Source organism: Colobus angolensis, unplaced genomic scaffold, assembly GCF_000951035.1.
Source record: "Colobus angolensis palliatus isolate OR3802 unplaced genomic scaffold, Cang.pa_1.0 Scaffold43, whole genome shotgun sequence".
Lineage (NCBI taxonomy): Eukaryota > Metazoa > Chordata > Mammalia > Primates > Cercopithecidae > Colobus > Colobus angolensis.
Window position 1 is genome coordinate 6,130,367 of NW_012117710.1, and position 20,651 is coordinate 6,151,017.

A 20,651-nucleotide genomic window follows, 5' to 3' on the forward strand; every position below is an offset into this window, starting at 1 on the left:
CTTGAACCCGGGAGGCAGAGGTTGCAGTGAGCTGAGACTGCACCACTGCACTCCAGCCTAGGTGACAGAATGAGACGCCGTCTTGGGGGGAAAAAAAAAAAATTAGCCAAGAGTGGTGGTGGGTGCCTGTAATCCCAGCTACTCAGTAGGCTGAAGCACAAGAATTGCTTGAACCCGGGAGTCGGAGGTTGCAGAGAGCCAAGATCAGCCCCCTGCACTCCAGCCTGGGTGACAGAGTGAGACTCCATCTCAAAAATAAAATAAAATGAAATAAAATACAGTGATAAAATAAAATAAAAAAAGAACTTCTCCTGCCTGTCTTTGAGCTCTAAGCTGGCACATCGGTCTCTTGCCTTCAGAGGTGGACTGGGACTGAATCTATACGATCGGTCCTCCTGGGTCTCCCGCCTGCAGACTACACATCTTAGGGCCCTAATTCCATGAGACAATTCTTTTTTTTTTTTAAATTGTAGCTCTGAGGCATTTTGTTATAAAAACTTAGTACTCATATACATAAACCAATATGAACTTAAAATTTATCATACATTTACTTCATTTTTTAGCTTGACCTTCTAGTAAATCTTTAGCTTCATTGATTTTGGCTGCTATATAAGGAGATGCTCCTTTGTCAGGATGATTTAAAAGCATAATTCGTCGATGAGCATCTCTTATTTTCCCTTTATTGGCAGTAGGGCTTACACCTAGTATTAATGCTGCTTCCCGTTTTGTCATTTTGGGTTCAAACCCACCTCTATTATAGCCACCACTGAAGGCAGATTTTGGTAGGCTTTGAAAAACTTGTTTTACTTGAGGCTCCATATGCTTCATGGCTTGCAAAACATAACGGCCTGCAAATCCTGCAGCAGCAATGGTCAGTCCAACTGCTACCACTGTACTGGCCATGGCTCCGGCTGCGCTCCCTTGCTTCCACCGGGAGCACGGCTCATCCCAGCTCAGAGGGCGTGGCCAACACCTGCACGCCTTTACCAGAGAGGGACGCAACCCCCAACCTCAAGCACAAACCGCTCAAGCACAGGCGCCCTATGCCGAGCCAATTCTTTATAATACATTCCTTTATATAGATATCTTATTATTTCTGTTTCCCTGGAGAACTCTTATGCACTACCCAAAATCCATGTCCCTCTTTCCTTCCACCAGGGGCCTAGGTTGGTAGAGTTGACCGTCTCCCCTCCCACAACACTCACCTTTCCTGCTTGGACCCCAGTGAGCCTGAGCACGTGTCATTCCCTTGGTGACTGTGATTGGTCCAGGGCTGGCCATGTGACCTAAGCCGGTCCAATCAGATGGAAGGCGAGACTCCACACTCTATTCCGGAGTGGAGTTTTGGCTCCTCCCTTCCGGCCCTGCTATTGGGTTGGAACAGGAAACAGGGAGGTGTGATTGACACTTGCAGGCTAAACCGTGTGATGGGTGCTGTGGCTTCACAGGGGGCACCAGGCAGCTGAGGCAAGAAGGCTAGAGCTGCAGAATGAGGGCGTGGTCCCTGAACCCAATTACGATATTTCTTGGGTGTCCCAGAAATATCCTGGGTGACACTGGGGGGTGCTGTGGTCTTAGGGCCAGCTGTGGATTCAGAGATATTGTAATGTGGAAATTGCTGTGATCTCATTTGTAACCCCAGACTACTAAGGGCTGTAGACAACTTTGGTCCCATAAGAACAAGGGAGGTCCCACCTCTTCATTTCCTTCCAAACTCAGGTACCCTTTGCTTGAGAGATGCTGTTACCCAGCTCAGCTCCTGGGGGAAGACTCAGCTCCCGAGGCAGCTGATCCTGAGGACGATGAGGCCTCCTGCTTGTCTTAGGCACTCACTGCATCTGTGTGCCTCTGATTTGATGCCATACAACACTCCTAACGTCACATCTGCCTCTCACCTAGTTACCCAGAAACCACACTCAGGACGGGCTGTCCAACAAAGGCCTCCTGGCTCACGAGGTTCACATCACACAGCAAAGAGAAACTCACATGTGGAGTCTTGGTTTTTCCCTAGTCCCCCTTCCTGTGATGATGAATGTCTGGTGCAGTGTTTCTTCACTACACCCGCAAAAGTCTCTCTGTACACCCGCAAAAGTCTCTCTGTCTCTCTCTCTCTTGCTCTCTCTCTCTCTCTCTTTTTTTTTTCCCTTGAGACAGGGTCCTGCCCTGTTGCTCAGGCTTGAGTGCAGCTGCATGATCTTAGATCACTGCAGCCTCCAACTCCTGGGGTCAAGCAATCCTCCTGCTTCAGCCTCCTGAATAGCTGGGACTACAAGTGTTCTCTACCACATCTGGCTAATTCTACATTTTTTTTGTAGAGATGGGGTCTTGCTATGTTGCCCAGGCTGGAGTGCGGTTACATGACCATAGCTCACTTCAGCCTCCAGCTCCTGGGCTCAAACAATCCTCCTGCCTCAGCTTCATGAGCAGCTGGGACTACCTTGCCCTAATGTTGGCATGCATCTGTAGCCCCAGCTACTCGTGAGGCTGATTTTTAACTTTTTTCGCTAATTTCTTTTTTTTTTTTGTAGATACAGGGTCTTGCTATGTTGCCCAGTCTGCAAAAGTCTCTACTCATTTTAAACATGTCCCAGGGCAGGATCTGATCCTGAGCACCCAGAAACTCAGCATTCTGGATTCATAGTCCTTCCTGCTACCCCCTGCACAGTGAGTCATCTGCAGTGAAGACATTGGCCTTGGCCTTTGGGACACATAGTGTTTATGGCAGGCCCAGTGGACTGTGCCGCATCTCCAGGGAACTCCTATCTCACAAGTCTAGGTCAGGCAGAATAAGAAAAGTGACAGTCACACCTTTCTGGTCTCAAATTCCCGAAGTCAAGGTTGTCTTGTGACGGGTGTGAATGTTGCTAAAAGTGAAACAACAGGATGCAGGCCTGTGCAGGAAATGCAATTAGCACCAACACTTTTATACCTCTCTTTTCACTTATCTAATTATTATCTAATTAAATAAGATTTTCTGTCTAAGGTAGAGGCAACCATACAGACAAGGTGACTTGCTCAGCTGGGGGACTTTGGCGTGCTCCATCATACATGTGTTAGTGACATGTACAGTTCTTACTTTAGACTAAAAGACAAAATATTATCCTCTAGAATAGAATTAGAAAACAGAATTTTGACTCGTGAATTTGCTAGAATTCTTCCTTCTTTCTGTGTCCCTGAGGGGTATTGATTTGTTCTTTTTTTTTTTTTTTTTGAGTTAGAGTTTTGCTCTTGTTGCCTAGCCTAGAGTACAATGGCACAATCTCAGCTCACCACAACCTCGGCCTCCCAGGTTCAAGCGATTCTCTTGCCTCAGCCTCCTGAGTAGCTGGGATTACAGGCATGCACCAGAACGCCCAGCCAATTTTGTATTTTCAGTAGAGATGCGGTTTCTCCATGTTGGTCAGGCTGGTCTTGAACTCCTGACCTCGGGTGATCCGCCCACCTCGGCCTCCCAAAATGCTGGGATTACAGGTGTGAGCCACCGCACCTGGCCTGATTTATTCTTTGCCCGTGAGATGCAAAGAAAGTTCTTCGACTGCATCTCAGAAGCACCCCTGGACTCTGAATTCATGGAGACGTCACACCATTGCAAGCTCTCAGGGCTGCTGTCTGGGCAGTGTTTGTTTGTTTGTTTTTAAATAAATAAATGTAAGGTGAATACTCTGAGTTTAAAATGTTTCCTTGCATTTCTCTCCTCAATCGGCTCCCTTTCTCCCTCTTTTCTATTGAAATCTGCTTTTAAAAAAAGTTTTAATTAATTAATTTATTTTTTTTGAGGCATGGTTTCACTCTGTCACCCAGGCTGGAGTGCAGTGGTGTGATCATAGCTCTCTGCAGCCTCAAACTCAAGGGATCTTCCCATCTTAGCCTCCCCAGTAGCTGGGCCTGCAAGCCCGTGTCACCAAACCCAACTAATTTTTTGCAGAGATGGGGTTTCTCCATGTGGCACCAGGCTGGTCTTGAACTCTGCCTCAGCCCCCCAAAGTGCTGGGATTATAGGTATGAGCCACTGAGCCTAGCCCCAAATTATATATTAACCAGTTTGCTTTAGATGAGTCAGGGAGGAGGGAGAGCTAATGTCTTCTCAGCAGATGTTTGCAAGAAACAAATCTCTGAAATGAGGGACCCAGTAAGTTTCTCCGTTGTGATTGGTGTCTGTGCCCATAAGTCTTGTGAAAATGTTCTGGTTAAAAAAATATATATATACAAACGATTTCCAATAATATAAGGCTTCAGATACAAATCGAACCAAGTGGAAGCTTAGGATAGAAAGTGGCAGTTTCCTGACCCCGTCCTCCCACCCCCATCCTGCTGACTCCAGGACCACCTCTCTGCACAGTTTCCCTCTGCAACTCATCTGGTAGCTGTTGCTGGAATGCTGGACAATATGCCTCTTTCTGTTTCTTCACTTGTCAGGAGTCACAATTGGGGCTGAGAGCCGTGGCTCATGCCTGTAATCCCAGCACTTTGGGAGGTTGAGGTGGGAGGATTCCTTGAGCCTAGGAGTTTGAGACCAGCCTGGGTGACACAGTCTCTTTTTAAATTTTTAAAAATTAGTTGGGCATGGCGGTGCACATCTGTAGTCCTGGCTACTCAGAAGGCTGAGGGCAGAGAACCGCTTAAGGCCAGTAGTTGGAGGCTGCAGTGAGCTATGATGGTGCTGCTATACTCTAGCCTGAGCAACAGAGCAAGAGCCTGTGTCTAAAGATAAAAATAAGCTGGGCATGGTGGCTCATGCCTATAATCCGAGCACTTTGGGAGGCCGAGATGGGCAGATCATTTGAGGTCAGAAGTTGGAGACCAGCCTGGCCAACATGATAAAACCCCATCTCTACTAAAAATACAAAAATTAGCCAGGTGTGGTGGCAGGGACCTGTAATCCCGGCTACTTGGGATGCCAAGGCAGGAGAATTGCTTGAACCTGGGAGGGGGAGGTTGCAGTGAGCCAAGATTGTACCACTGCACTCCAGCCTGGGCAAGAGAGCAAGACTCAGTCTCACAAACAAACAAACACAAAACAACCAAAAACCATACAAACAAAAATAAAAAAAGGACTTAGTTGCTCAATTGATCAACACCACATTCTTCCTGCCTCTGCTTCTCTTCCCGTGTGAACTGAGAACCTTCTTTTTCCTTCTTGTATTGGCTCCCTGAGTGGGGTCTTTGGACACCATAAAGGCATGCTGACACCCAGGCTTCCTTTGAGGGTGGGTGAGTAGGTTACCCTGGATGCCCCCAGTCTCTGTGGGAGGAAGGAAATTCTGGGCACTGGTTCTCCCTCTCCTGATTGCCCAATGGTCTGCCTGGGGTTAGATGAAGGCTGCCATATTTGTCAGCACCTGGGCCAAGGAGACGGCTGGTGAAAGCAGGTGGGAGCAGACGTTTCCTAATCACACCTTTCTCAGCTCCCCTTTCCCTAGCCTCCACCAGGCTGGCCTGGCTGGATTCCCCCCTGCCCCTACACCATTCCACTGAATTCCTAGTGACGACTTCCTCCCCTTTTCATCATTCTGCGTGGCCCCATTTACTTTCTTGTCTTCCAGAAACCCGCTGAAGTTTCTTACTCACCAGGTGAGAACTTTCCTCCCTTTCCTGTCTGCCTCCTCCCCAGGAAAACCATATCAGCCTTTTGAACAGGTCTCCAGGCGCCACATGGAGGCCCGAGCTCCACGGCCAGACGGCCCTGGACAGACAGTCTGCGAAGAAAGCCCAGGCGTGATCTCCGATGATGGGCTGCTTGGACCTTTCTGGGTTCCCTTTATAGATGTTCCAGGCAGTTCTATTCATCCTAAACTTCCTTGCAGGTTTAAAACAATCACTCAACCCGGGGCCATTTGGGAAGTAATAAGTCATCTTTAGAGTGGGGGACATGAGGTGGTGGTTGAGTCAGGCCAAACTGCACATCCTTTCTTCCGTGAAGAGGTGCCCATGGGAGCACACTTCTACCTGCCTGGTTACTCCAGGAATCAGTTTTTGTGAAAATGAATGAAAAGTTTGAATGATTTCAAAAATCTCTGTGAGTACTTTTCTCTCTCTCTTTTTTTTTTTGAGACAGAGTCTTGCTCTGTCACCCAGGCTGAAGTACAGTGGCACAATCTCGGCTCACTACAGCCTCCATCTCCTGGGTTCAAGCGATCCTCCTGCCTCAGCCTCCTGAGCAGCTGGGATTACAGACAAGTGCCTCCACACTCGGCTAATTTTTATATTTTTAGTAGAGATGGGGTTTCACCATGTTGGCCAGGCCTATCTTGAACTCTTGACCTCAAGTGATCCACCAGTCTCAGCCTCCCAGGGTGCTAGGATTACAGGCATGAGCCACCATGCCCAGCCTGGCATTATTCCATTTCCCAGAGGAAACAAGTGGGCATAGAGGGGCTGCCAGACAGATCTGGGCTGTTGCCTCAGGTCTCCAGACAGACTGGGCGTGTTGCAATTCGGTTTCTAGCAGAGTGTGGTTCTTGCATTAGGAACGACTCTGGAGCCACTCCCTGGGACCCCACATCAAATCATGGCTCTTCTAATTGCTTGAACCCAGGAGGTGGAGGTTGCAGTGAGCCGAGATTGTGCCACTGCACTCCAGCCTGGACAACAGAGCAAGACTCCATCTCAAACAAACAAACCAAAAAATCATGTCTCTCCTGGTTTTATCACTTATTTCCAGTCATCAGTCTTTGTAGACAAATTCTTTTTTCGTTTTTTCTTTTTCTTTTCTTTTTTCTTTTTTTTTCTGAGACGGAGTCTCGCTGTGTCGCCAGGCTGCAGTGCAGTGGTGCGACCTCAGCTCACTGCAACCCCTGCCTGCCGGGTTCAAGTGATTCTCCTGCCTCAGCCTCTTGAGTAGCTGGGACAACAGGTGTGTGCCACCACACCTGGATAATTTTTGTATTTTTAGTAGAGACAGGGTTTTGCCCTGTTGGCCAGGGTGGTCTCCATCTCTTGACCTCGTGGTCCTCCCTGCTTGGCCTCTGAAACTGCTGGGATTACAGGTGTGAGCCACTATGCCTGGCATTTGTAGACTAATTCTGTTACCCCAAAAGGTTGCCAGGCAGGACCGCCACAGTGAATGACAACCCTGACTTGGGGAAGTTTGGAATGGCCCCAAACAGGTGGGCGCTGACTATTCTCAGAGGAGTCTCTTCCTCTTCTCCTTGCTGGATTCTTGGGTAGTGCACAGACAAAAGTGCAGAAGGAAGTGTCACCGGCACTGGTTTATTTTAATTTTTTTCTTCCAAAGAGCTTTAATTAATAGAACTAAAAAAGAAGAGTATAGCCAGGACCAAAATTGGAGGTATCCAGGCTGCATCCAGGCTGAAAGTGTTGGCTCAGGAACACCCACTTCATGGAGCAGAGGCACCTTGAGGGTGAACAGGGAACCTGTCAGCTTTCCATGGGCGGGGCTTGGCTGTGAGGGGCGGGGCTCTGGATGAAAGTGGCGGGGCTTTGGATAGGGATGCACAGGCCCTGGCTGGCAATGGGTGGGGCTCTGATGGGATGGGTGGGGCTCTGAATGAGAATGGGTGGGGCTCTGGCTGGGAGTGGGTGTGGCTCTGGATAGAGATGCACAAGACCCTGAATGGGGATGGGTGGAGCTCTGGGTGGAGTGGGCGGGGCTCTGGATGAGAATTGCTGGCACTTTGAAAAGAGATAGGCAGAGCCCTGGATGAGAATGGGTGCCGCACTGAATGGGGATGCACAGGGCCTGGCTGGATTGGGTGGGGCTCTGGATGAGAGTGGGTGGGGCTCAGGATGATTGTGGGTGGGGCTCTGGCTGGGAGTGGGCGGGGCTCTGGATGAGAATTGGTGGTGCTTTGGGAGGAGTTGGGTGGCTCCCTGAATGGGGATGTGCAGATCTCTGGACATTCATGGGTGCAGATCTGAACCCGTCAGCAGTAGTTGGAAGAAGGGTAATGGGAGGACAAAGGCAGGCTGTGGGAGAAGGTGTGGTCCAGGGAGACCATGGCCTCTGGATCTAGAATCTAGCTCTGCTGCTTGTCCGCTGCATAAGATAGACAAGTCCTTTGCCCCAGTCTCCTCATCAGCAACAGTCACCTCATGCAGATCAAATGGGAAGGTGCCTGTGAGGCACTCACATGGTACCTGGCACATGGTGGGCTCTAGGACTGGGTTCCCCTCTTTCCTTCCTCTGGGTTTCCCATTGTTTTCCTGCAGAAGGGGTCAAGGCACATGAGTGTGTGTGCATACCTATCCCAAGCCTTCTATGAGACCCAATGCACCTGGACGTGTCTTCCCCTTGGGGAATGTTTAATGCAACAGAAACCAGGAGACCGAGTTCTGATTTTAGCCATGCCACTGAGTGGCCATGTGACCCTCAGCTTTCTAGACACAGTCGTCCCATCTGAAAATGACAGGTTTGAGACAAGAGAAGTTGTTTCCAGCTTCCCTACAAAGCCCAGAAAGTCCTGGGTCCTTGCCTCTTACTCCAAAACAGGCTCACATCATGAGTCTCTGTGGGCACTGTTGGTGGGGTCCTCACCCTTTGGCTCCCACTCGGTCCCCTGTGTCCATTTGCTTGGTTCATGGAACCTCTGGGGGTCCTCACTACAGTCCCTGCCCACTGTGGGAATGTGGAGGGCACAGGCCAGGAAGCTCCTGACCCAAGGGGAGCCAGGGGGCTGAGCTGGATGGGGAAAGTGGCTCTCTCATGTCTGGGTGGTGCCTGTGGGGTCTGAACAGGGATGGATGCTGGGTGGCTACCTGTTCAACCTCCTCACCCCTCCTCCTCTCCCCAGCTGGAGGCTCCCATCTTCCCCAGGCCCCTGAGGGTGGGTTATCAGTGCGTATGCACAGACACTGGTGTGAGTGTGTGTATGAATGTGAGAGAGTGATATATGGTGTGAGGGCGGGTGTGCATGCAGGTGCGTGAGTGTGTGCATGTGCCTGTGTGAGGGTGTCTGAGCTGTCCCAGCTGCACATATGCAACAGATGAAGGGAGTTACTCTGGCTCTAGAGTTGGGGACCCAGGTGCTTCCATGGGCTCTTCCTCCCCATGCACAGCGGCTCCCAGTGCCCTCTGTGCAGCCTGGTAGATCTCTAGACTAGTGGACTTCTAAACTCTAATGTTCTGTGATTCCAAAATGTAAGACTCAGATGAATCACTAGAGAAAACCTGGTAACAAAATCCCACTAAGGCACAGATGGCTGCCATGCCCTTCTTCCCAGGGGATACATTTGGGCAGAGGAAGAGTCGGGGTGCTGGAAAAAGTGGGGAGGGAGGGACATGGGGTGACATGGGTACTTATGTCTGCAGGGAGGCATGGAGGGACATTGATGTCACATTCATGCAATAAGAAGGGAGAGGCCTTTCAAAAGAGTAAAAAGGAGGAGCCCCAGGTCCTAGGAGATGCCTTCAGGGATCTGCATGCACAAACACCCCAAACGGAGGTATCTTAGTCAGCTCAGGCTGCCATAACAAAATAGCATAGTCTGGGTGGCTTGAACAACTAAAATTTGTCTTCTCATGGTTCTGGAGGATGGAAGTCCAAGGTCATGGTACAGCTTCCAGTGAGGGCTCTTTTCCTGGCTTGTAAACAGCCACCTCTCATTGTGTCCTCGAGGTGGGGAGAGAGGGAGATAGAGAGCTCGCTGATGTCTCTTCTTGTAAGGATACTAATCCTATCATGGGGATGCTACCCCAAGACCTCATCCAACTGTAATTATCTCACAAAGGCCCCACTTCCAAATGCCATCATATTGTGGGGTAGGGCTTCACCCTGTGAATTTTGGAGTTGCAAAAACATTTAGTCTGTAGCAGCGGGGTGGAGAACCGCTGGGTGACCAGAAAGGGAAGACTGAATGTAACACGACAATGGCCTTTAGTAGTCACTGACAGCTTGCTCTGTGTTAGGCATTGTGCTCAGAGTTCTATATGTATCAGCTTCCATCACTTTTGGGGCCCAAGGTGGGATTTTTTCCCCATACCTTGCACCCCAAAACACAGCCATCCCAACTGAGCACCCCAGTGTCCCAAATAACTCAGTGTGGTTCCCTTTAAGTCAAAGACTTCCCTGGTGCATTTAAAAGGATTCCATTTAGCAAAATCAATTGACCCACAACTTTTCCAGGGACACAAATATTAGCTAATGCAAAAGACAAACAGAAAAGGATATTTTATCTCCTTGCATAACTAGCTCAGTAGTTTTCTTTTACCTCCCCAGAGAGGAAGCAGAGTTATATAAGTCCAGCTTTGGTGTCTCAGGATGTCTGAAGTCACTGATGGCAAAAACTTGGAGTTCTAAGAGCCAGTCAGTCATGAAACTCACTTTGTTAGGGGCAAAACAAGCAGATTTGTAATCAACAAGCGTCCATTTCTTTTCTGTTCTATGTGCTCTTCACTTTTGGGGTGGGTTCTCCATTCTTCTTAGGTTTGCCCTTTAAACACAATTAATCAGCATGTCTTTGTCCAAAGTGGGGTAAGGGAGGCATTCACAGACAGTAGATCACTTATTTGGATCCTCATTTGTGGGTGCATCTTGCCCTACACTTTTTCCTTCAGGTTCCATTATGGGTTTAACTGTGTCCTCTATACCAGCAATCCCCAACCTTTTGGCACAAGGGACCAGCTTAGTGAAAGACAAGTTTTCCACAGACAGGGGCAAGAGATGGTTTTGGAATGATTCAAGCCCATTCTGTTTATTGTGCCCTTTATTTCAATTATCATTACATTGTAGTAGATACTGAAATAATTCTACCACTCACCATCATGTAGAATCAGTGGGAGTCCTGAGCTTGTTTTCCTGCAACTAGACAGCCCCATCTAGGGGTGATGGAAGACAGTGACAGATCATCAGGCATTAGATTTTCATAAAGAGGGTGCAACCTGGATCCCTCACATGCACTATTTACAATAGGGTTTGAGCTCCTATGAGAATCTAATGCTGCTGCTTATCTGACAGGAGGCAGAGCTCAGGCCATAATGCAAGCGATGGGGAGTGGCTGTAAATACAGATGAAGCAGCCAGGCGCAGTAACTCATACCTGTAATTCCAGCACTTTGGGAGGCCGAGGTGGGTGGATCATAGGATCAAGAGATCAAGACCACCCTGGCCAACATGGTGAAACCCCGTCTCTACCAAATACACAAAAATTAGCCGGGCATGGTGGCAGATGCCTGTAGTCTCAGCTACTCGGGAGACTGAGGCAGGAGAATCGCTTGAACCTGGGAGGTGGAGGTTGCAGTGAGCCGAGGTCGCGCCACTGCACTCCAGCCTGGCGACAGAGCGAGACTCCGTCTCAAATAAATAAATGAAACACAGATGAAGAAGCTTCACTTACCAGCTGCTCATCTCCTGCCATGCAGCCCTGTTCCTAAAAGGCCGTAGACTGCTACCAATCTGTGGCCTGGGGATTGGGGACCCCTGCCCTACACCGCCCTGAGTCCCCAGATTCATATGTGAAGGCTCCCAGTACTTCAGGAAATGACTCATCTGGAAATAGAGGCAACAAGTTAAAGCAAGGTTGTTAGGGTGGTCTGTAATCCAATGTGACTGATGTCCTTATAAAAAGAGGAAATTTGGGGCCAGGCGCAGTGGCTTACACCTGTAATCCCAGCACTTTGTGAGGCCGAGGCAGCCAGATCACAAGGTCAAGAGAGAGAGACCAACCTGGCCAACATGGTGAAACCCCATCTCTACTAAAAATACAAAAATTAGCTGAGCGTGGTGGCACGTTCCTGTAGTCCCAGCTACTCTGGAGGCTGAGGCAGAAGAATCACTTGAATCCGGGAGGCAGAGGCTGCAGTGATCTGAGATCATGCCACTGCACTCTAGCCTGGCAACAGAGCGAGACTTTGTCTCAAAAAAAAAAAAAAAAAAAGTCTATATATATATCTCCAATATTGTTAAATAACTTGTCAGGATTCACATCGTTTTCATTCTCTCTCTCTTCCTCATCCTCCTTCCTCCAAAAAGGAAGCTTCCTAGGGCCAATGTAACCTATTGCCACAATCCAGGTGACTTAAGGCAACAAAAATAGATTCTCTCATAGTCTGGAGGCCAGAAGTCCAAAATCCAGGCATTGGCAGGACTGGTTCCTTCTGGAAGCTCTGAGGGACAGTCATCCTCTGCTTCTCTCCAGCTGCTGGGGTAGCCGGCAGTCTTGGTGTTCCTGGGCTTATAGTTGCATCACTCCAGTCTCTGTCTCCATCTCCACCAGCCTCCTCCTTGTGTGTGTGTGTCTCTGTGTCTCTTCTTCTGGGGACACCAGTCCTCGGATTAGCACCCACCCTAATCCAGCACGATCTCATTTTAACTCGATTAATGACCTCTGCAAAGACCCTATTTCCAAACAAGATCCCATACACAAGTTTGGGGAATTGGGACTTCTACATGTATTTTTGGGGAATACAGTTTAACCCCCAGTGGGGCCATACCTTGGGATCAGTGGGCACGAAGGTGCTGCTTTGAGTGCTGGTGCCAACAGCCATGGCGGCCGAGGGCCCCTCTTCTGCCTGGGAGTAGAGGGGTAGAGTTACCTTCCACCCCAGAGGCAGCCTGTGTGTATAAACCGTCTCCAACTCCTTGCTTCACAGCAGGACAGCTCTGCAGGGCAATTTTCTCACCAGAGACCCCTTAACTCTCATCCTCCTGTGGCCCGAGATCACATCCTTGCTGGACGTCCCCTGTGCCCTGTCTTGCCCTGGCCTCCATCAATAAACCTTGTCCTCTCCTCTCCAATTCCCAACTCAAACTTTGCTTCCTGGGACCTGATCTAAGGAAATATCTCTCTTGATAAGTTCCCCCTCTATGGTTTTGACATTTTAATTTAATTTAATTTTTTAAAGAAACTAAGTCATTTGTCCTGCAGACTCTCCATTGGCTGGATGTGCCTGATCGTACCCTGGGGTGCAGTTGGTTTTTACTGCCAGCCTCTCTCATGCTCTGATTCACCCTTTGAGGTCTGCAGCCCCTGCCCATGATGTAGACAGGGCACAGGTGCCACAGATTCACCTCCCGGACAGCCCGCCCCCAGGCCCTCAGTCATGTGGATAGTCAGGTAGAGCTCTGTTGAAAAACAACCCCAACAGGCCAGGCGCCATGGCTCATGCCTGTAATCCCAGCACTTTGAAATAGCCAGGTGGGTGGATTACCTGAGGTCAGGAGTTCAAGACCAGCCTGACCAACATGGTGAAATCCCATCTCTACTGAATACAAAAGATTAGCCTGGCATGGTGGCACATGCCTGTAATTCCAGCTACTTGGGAGGCTGAGGCAGGAGAATCACTTGAACCTGGGAGGTGGAGGTTGCAGTGAGCCAAGATTGCACCATTGCACTCCAGCCTGGGCAATAAGAGTGAAACTCCATCTCAAACAAAAACAAAAACAAAAACAAAACAACAACAACAACAAAAGAGAAAACAACCACAACAAATTCTGTAAAATATTCAAAGAGGTTTATTACCAGCCAGCATGAGTGACTATGGCCCTGGGAACAGTCTCAAGAGGTCCTGAGAAAGTGTACCTGAGGGCTGGGCATGGTGCTCATGATGGTAATACCAACACTTTGAGAGACCGAGGTGGGTGGATTATTTGAGTTCAGGAGTTCGAGACCAGCCTGGCCAACATGGTGAAACTCTGCCTCTACTGAAAATACAAAAATTAGCCAGACATGGTGGCGGGTGCCTGTATTCTTGCTACTCGGGAGGCTGAGGTAAGAGAATCACTTGAACCCAGGAGGTGGAGCTTGCAGTGAGCCGAGATCACACCACTACACTCCAGCCTGGGCTACAGAGGGAGACTCTGTCTCAAAAAAACCAAACCAAACAAAAAAAAAAGTGTACCTAAGGAGGCTGGGTTACAGGTTGGTTTTATACATTTTAGGGAGACAGGAATTGTAGGTAAAATTATAAATCAATACATGGAAGATGTACGTTGGTTCAGCTTAAAGGGGTGGGTTATCTTGAAGCAGGGACTTACAGGTGGATTCAGAAATCTTCTGATTGGCAATTGGTTGAGAGAGTTAAGCTTTGGCTAAAGACTTGAAGTCAGCAGAAATAAACGCTTGAGTTGAGATAATGGGGTCATATGGTTTGGATCCTTGTCCCCACCCAAGTCCTAGATTGAATTGTAATTCCCAATGCTAGAGGTGGAGCCTGCTGAGATGTGATTGGATCATGGGGGTGGAGTTCTCATGAATGGCTTAGCACCATCCCCCACTTGGTTCTGTAGAGTGAGTGAGTGTGCACAAGATCTGGTTGTTTAAAAGTGTGTGGCACCTCCCTCTTCTCTCTCTTGCTCTTGTTCTGGCCATGCTTCATTCCTGCTTCCACCATGATTAAAAGTTTCCTGAGGCCTCCCCAGAAACTGAGCAGGTGCCAGGACCATGCTTCCTGTTCAGCCTGCAGAAGCGTGAGCCAATTAAGTCTCTTTTCCTTATAAATTGGAGGGCAGTGGCACGATCTTGGCTCACTGCAACTTCTGCCTCCCAGGTTCAAGTGATTCTCCTGCCTCAGCCTCCCAAGTACTGGGATTACAGGCACCCGCCACCGCACCTGACTAATTTTTTGTATTTTTAGTAGAGATAGGGTTTCACCATGTTAGCCAGGGTGGTCTTGAACTCCTGACTTCAGGTGATCTGCCTGCCTCGGCCTCCCAAAGTGCTAGGATTACAGGTGTGAGCCACTGCGCATGGCAGGTATTTTTTTTAATAGTAATGTGAGGATGAACTGATACACAGGGGTTGTGGACACCAAGGCTTTTGTTATGTAGCTGGAACCTCAGAGGTGGAAGCCCTCAGAGAGAAGAGGTGGAAAATGTCCCTTTTCTGACCTTAAAAGGTGTCGGACTCTGAGTTGATCTCTCCTAGATCTGGGAAAGTCCTGCTGTATTAAGGGAGATTCTCTACAGAGGTAGATTTTCTCCACAAAATAACTTTGCAGGGCCATTTCAAAATATGTCAAAGAAATATATTTTGGGGTAAAATATTTTGATGTCCTTCTGGGTGTGCTATCTGTCATGTGATGCTAAACCAGAGTCAGGTTGGAATTTGAGGTCTTATTGCCACAGAGTCTGTCCTGTCAGTCTATTTTATTGTTAATAAATAAACAATAAAATAGACTGACAGTCTGTTTTATTGTTAATGTAAAATTTCTATTTTAATGTTAATGCTGGTCAGTTGTGCCTAAATCCCAAGAGGGAGGAGGTGTAATGAGACATGTCCAACCTCCCTCCTTATCATGGCAGACAATTCCATTTTTCAGGTTTCTCTGGGGTCTTCTCAGCCCAGAGGGAGTTGACTGAGTCGTTTGGTTGGGAGTAGGAGTTTATTTTTGGTTTATAGCTCTGAGCCTGGGAGTAAGATGGGGGCCCTCCTGGCTGGAGTCAGGCTGAACTGCAAGGTGGCAGAGGCCTTTCAGGGCTGGCTGTGCCCATTGTGGGACTTTGACATGGGGCTGTTTACAGTTCCTGAACTACCTCTTCTCAGGCTTTCCTGTCTTACTTGGTGAGGTCTTGTGAAGTAGTGAGCCTTCTCCAGTGGGCAATAGGAAACCAGGGGTTTCATGCACACCTTGCATTGTTCTGGGGAAGCATTTATCTCTAGTAGCCAGCAGGGGGTGGCATCAGGTACCAAAGGTGTGAGCCTGGCCCAAGGGAGTGGGAGCAGAGGGCTTTGCAGATTTGGGAGAGGTCAAGATCAGGTCCCCTCATGCCCCACCACTCCTTTGTGCTCCACCACAGCCCTCTGGCCTCACCAGCAAGCACCATAATAGCTAGAAATGAGACTCGCAGATTTTTCTCCAAGAACCTTCCAGTCCTAAACTCAGGGTGGGCATATGGCTGAGAATGTACCATGTCTGCGGTTGGCTTGAGCAGAGGTGAGAGCAAAGGTCATGCAGGGCAACCCCTTGTCCATATGCATCCAAGGCCTATTTTGCCAGGCACACATTTTGGGCCTCTCATGGGGCAAACATTGTCACCCAGGTTTTAAAATCAGGCGTGGCCCTGGAAGTCCTTTCTCTTGCCACCGAGAGACACAGCATCCCTGAGATGAATTAGCCTCTCTGGCATGGCCTTTCCACCAGAATTCTCCGCATGGGGCTATTTGTTCTTTCTTTCTCATCTTTTCCTTTTTCTGGCTGGGATTCTGGCACCACAGCTGCCAGCCTGGTCCCAAATCTCACACCAGGGCTGCAGCCCTGAGAGGCTGATTCTGTCAGAGCCTTATTGGGTTGCAAGCCGCCCGGACAATGTCTTAGACAAGGGCATGCTGCTCTGAGATTAAATTCTTCCACAGAGATGGGGCACGTCTTTCCTCGTAAAACATGAACTTCTGTCAATGTCAGTGCCCTCGGATCTGAGGGGAGCTCTGCAGTTGAGCCTGTGGGGACAGGGACAAGGAGATGACAAAGATGCTGCTCTCTGGGACTGCCTGCCTCTTGAGGGAGAGACTCCAGGCATGTGGGGAGTGAGTCCTGGGTTGGAATTCTTAGCTTCTCGCCCTACTGGCTGGGTGGCTTTAGGTACCTCATTTTGCCAGCCGGAGCCACACAGCCCCTATCTGAGAGATGGTTCAGTGCAAATGTAATCAGAGAAGGCAAAGTGTCTGGCACATACTTTGTGATCAAGCTGCATTTGTTTTCTCTGCTCCCAGTATCTTCTCCAAGAGTCTGAAATTCCTACTTTTCAGGGTAAAGCAAGAACAATACTCTTCTGGGGTTATCATTTGAGTTTAAATGGATTAAGCAACACATGAACATTCAGTCTGTTTTAATGTGGATGCTATACTCTTTTTTCCCTTTTCTTCACGCCATCAGAAAATGTCAGTCCAGCCAGGTGCGGTGGCTCATGCCTGTAATCCCCACGCTGTGGGAGGGCAAGGTGGGAAGATCCCTTGAGGCCAGAAGTTTGAGACCAGCCTGGGCAACATAGTGAGACTGCATCTTTAGATGTATATATAAAAAATTAGGCCGGGCGCGGTGGCTCACGCCTGTAATCCCAGCACTTTGGGAGGCCAAGGTGGGTGGATCATGAGGTCAGGAGATTGAGACCATCCTGGCTAATATGGTGAAACCCCGTCTCTACTAAAAATGCAAAATATTAGCCGGGCGTTGCGGCGGGCACCTGTAGTCCCAGCTACTGGGGAGGCTGAGGCAGGAGAATGGCGTGAACCCAGGAGGCAGAGCTTGCAGTGAGCAGAGATCGCGCCACTGCACTCCAGCCTGGGCGACTGAGCGAGACTCCATCTCAAAAAAAAAAAAAATTAGCCTGGCATGGTGGTGTGCGCCTGTAGTCCTAGCTACTTGGAGGCTGAGGTGGGAGGATCACTTGAGCCCAGGAGGTCAAGGCTGCAGGGAGCTGTGATGGTGCCACTGCACTCCGGCCTGGGTGGTAGAGTGAGACCCACCTCAAAAAAAGAAAAATAACTTCAGCTCAGTCTAGGGTAGGAGTGAGGTGTGGGATGGGTAGGGTCCTTCTCCCGACCCAACCATCAGGGGCAAATGCTTCCTCCGCCTGCCCGCTCATGTCTATAGTCCCATCTCCTGGCTCTAGTAGTACCGTGGCTTTGGTGGAGGCTCTGGCCTCAGTGGCTACCGGAGTGTGCCCTGCTAGGAAAGAGAAGATGTTTTCTGCTGTCAGGAAGAAAATTGTGTGCAACTGGGGAGGGAGCTTGGTGCCTGGTACTGTTCTAGGTGCTTAGGACACAACAGTGTAGAGTCAGCCAATCCTCCTTCCTGGGCTCATATTCCAATAGGAAAGAACCAGTAAACAGAAAGTATAATGCTTAAAAAGATTCTGCAGCAGCCAGGTGCGGTGGCTCACGCCTGTAATCCCAACACTTTGAGAAGCCAAGGGGGGTGGATCATGAGGTCAGGAGTTCGAGACACAGTGAAACCCCAACTCTACTAAAAATACAAAAAATTAGCTGGTGGTGGTGGCAAGTGCCTGTAATTGCAGCTACTCAGGAGGCTGAGGCAGGAGAATCGCTTGAATCCGGGAGGCGGAGGTTGCAGTGAGTCGAGATTGTGCCACTGCACTCCAACCTGAGTGACAGTGCAAGACTCTGTCTCAAAAAAAAAAAAAAAAAGAAAGAAAAAAAGATTCTGCAGCATGCTACCAAGGATCATGAGAAAAGGAAGCATCAAGCTGGGTAACGGGCTGTGAGTGCAGGTAAGGGGTGAGAGGTAGCTCCTGGGGAGGGGTTGCAAAATCCTATAAGGCTGCTAGAAGGTGGGTCTCAGTGAGAAGGTAACTTATTTTTTATTTATTACTATTTTAAAAATTTTTATTTATTTATTTTAGAGAAAGGGTCTCACTCTGCCACCTGGAGAGCAGTGGAATGATCACAGCTCACTGCAGCCTCAACCTCTTGGGTTCAAAGGATCCTCCTGCCTCAGCCTCCCACGTAGATGGGACTACAGGTGTCACCCACCTCCATATGCAGCTATTTTTTTTCTTTACTTTTGGTAAAGATGGGGTCTCACTATGTTGCCCAGGCTGGTCTGGAACTCCTGGCCTCAGGCAATCCTCCTCACCTCAACTCGCCAAAGGGCTTGGATTACACCAGTGTGAGCCACCACACCTGGCCTGAAGGTGATTTTTAAACAAAGAATTGAATTATGCAAGAGGAGTAGTCAAGCAGAGATCTGGGTGAAGGGTGTCCAGGCAGAGAGAACAGTCAGTGCCAATGCCCTGGGGCAGGAGTGTGCCTGGTGTGTTTCAGGCACAGAGGCAGGAGATGAGTGAAGCTATGAAAGGATTTTGGGTTTTACTCTGAATGGGATGGGGAGGTACTACAGGGGGTTTGTCTTGCTTTGTTTTGTTTTGAGACGGAGTCTCGCCCTGTTGCCCAGGCTGGAGTGCAGGGGCGCGATCTCAGCTCACTGCAACCTCCGCCTCCCAGGTTCAAGTGACTCTCCTGCCTCAGCCTCCTGAGTAGCTGGGATTACAGGTGCCTGGCTGATTTTTGTATTTTTAGTAGAGACAGGGTTTCTCCATGTTGACTGGGCTGGTCTCGAACTCCTGACTTCAGGTGTTCCACCCACCTCAGCCTCCCAAAGTGCTGGGATTACAGGTGTGAGCCACCGCACCTGGCCTGTTTTGTTTTGTTTTTAAGACATAGAGTCTCATTCTGCCTCCCAGGCTGAAATGCAGCGGCGCCATCATAGTTCACTGCAGCCTCAGTCTCCTGGGCTCAAGTGATCCTCCAACCTGGGCCTCCCAAAGTGCTGGGATCATAGGCATGAGCCACCAACCCTGGCTGATTCAGGGCTTTGATAAAAGACATGACATTGTCTGCTCTAGGGACACAAGAATAGAGCAGGTTGACCAGTTAGGAGGTGGCCACAGTGGTTCACGTATGAGATGATGGCCCTAGATCTGAAATTGGGTGGCTGCAGTGAAGTGGGGAGATTGGTTTCTGTGTGTATTTTTGTAAGTATTTCCAGCCAGATTGGATGTGGGATGTGAGGGGAAGAGAAGAGTCAAGGATGACTCAAAGCTTTTGACCCAGGGGCCTGGAGGAACAGAGCCACCATCAACAAGGATGGAGAAGATGATGTGAGAAGTTGGTTTTGGATGGATGGAAGGCTGGGGGTTCAGTTTCGGACGGTTTGACTTATGCAAGAGGAGTAGCCAAGTGGAGATCTGGGTGGAGGGTGTCCAGGCAGAGAGAACAGTCAGTGCCAGCGCCCTGGGGCAGGAGTGTGCCTGGTGTGTCCCAGGCACAGAGGCAGGAGATGAGTGAAGCTATGAAAGGATTTCACAGCTGCATGGAGGTGTCTGTTAGACAATTCCATGCAGATACTCAGTCAGAAGTTGGATATAAACGTCTGTCTAGAGTTTGGGAGAGAGAGCCAGGTTAGTGATGTACAACTGCAGGTCATTAGCCCATAGATGGAATTTATAGACCACGAGACTGAACAAGGTCAAAGCAACAAGGATATATGAAGAAGAGAAGAGAACAGAAGTCTGAGCCCTGGAGCCCTTCAAAGTCAAGGAGAAGAGAACAAACCAGCACAGAGGGTCGAGAAGCTGCCAGTGACGGAGTGGATGGGGTCATTGTTGACCTTGACAAGAGTACCGTTATCAGCAGCATCCACATGTTGAAGCCCTAACCCCTATCATCTCAGAATGTGACAGTGTTTGGAGACAGGGTCTTTAAGCAGTGAATTAAGGTGAGATGAGGTCACCTTAATCTAATAGGACTGGTGTCCTTATAGAAAGAGGAGCTTGGCCGGGAATAGTGGCTCACACCTGTAATCCCAGCACTTTGGGAGGCCAAGGCGGGCATGTCACGAGGTGAAGAGATTGAGACCATCCTGGCCAACATGGTGAAACCCCATCTCTACTAAAAATACAAAAATTAACTGAGCATGTGGTCCCAGCTACTACTCGGGAGGCTGAGGCAGAAGAATTGCTTGAACCCAGGAGGCAGAGGTTGCAGTGAGCTGAGATTGCGCTGCTGTACTCCAGCCTGGTGACAGAGTGAGACTCTGTCAAAAAAAAGCAAAATGAAAAAGCTGGGTTTAGGGGTATTGGCCTTTAGTCCCAGCTACTCGGGAGGTTAAAGCGGGAGGATCACATGAGACCAGGAGTTTCACCTGGGACCAGCCTGGGCAATATAGGGAGACCTCTTAAAAAAAAAAAAAAAGGAAAAGGAAAAATGAAAGAAAACCCAGCTACAATACCCCTACATCTC

The 20,651-nt window shown here is 49.1% G+C and overlaps 1 pseudogene across 1 annotated transcript; it reads right to left on the reverse strand.

Annotated features, from left to right (window-relative positions):
• Positions 1–453: 453 nt before the first annotated feature.
• On the reverse strand, positions 454–1,014 carry LOC105522459 (annotated as a pseudogene). Its single transcript, XR_001003449.1, has one exon. The product of XR_001003449.1 is annotated as a mitochondrial import inner membrane translocase subunit TIM14 pseudogene (transcript).
• Between the last annotated feature and the right edge of the window lie 19,637 nt (positions 1,015–20,651).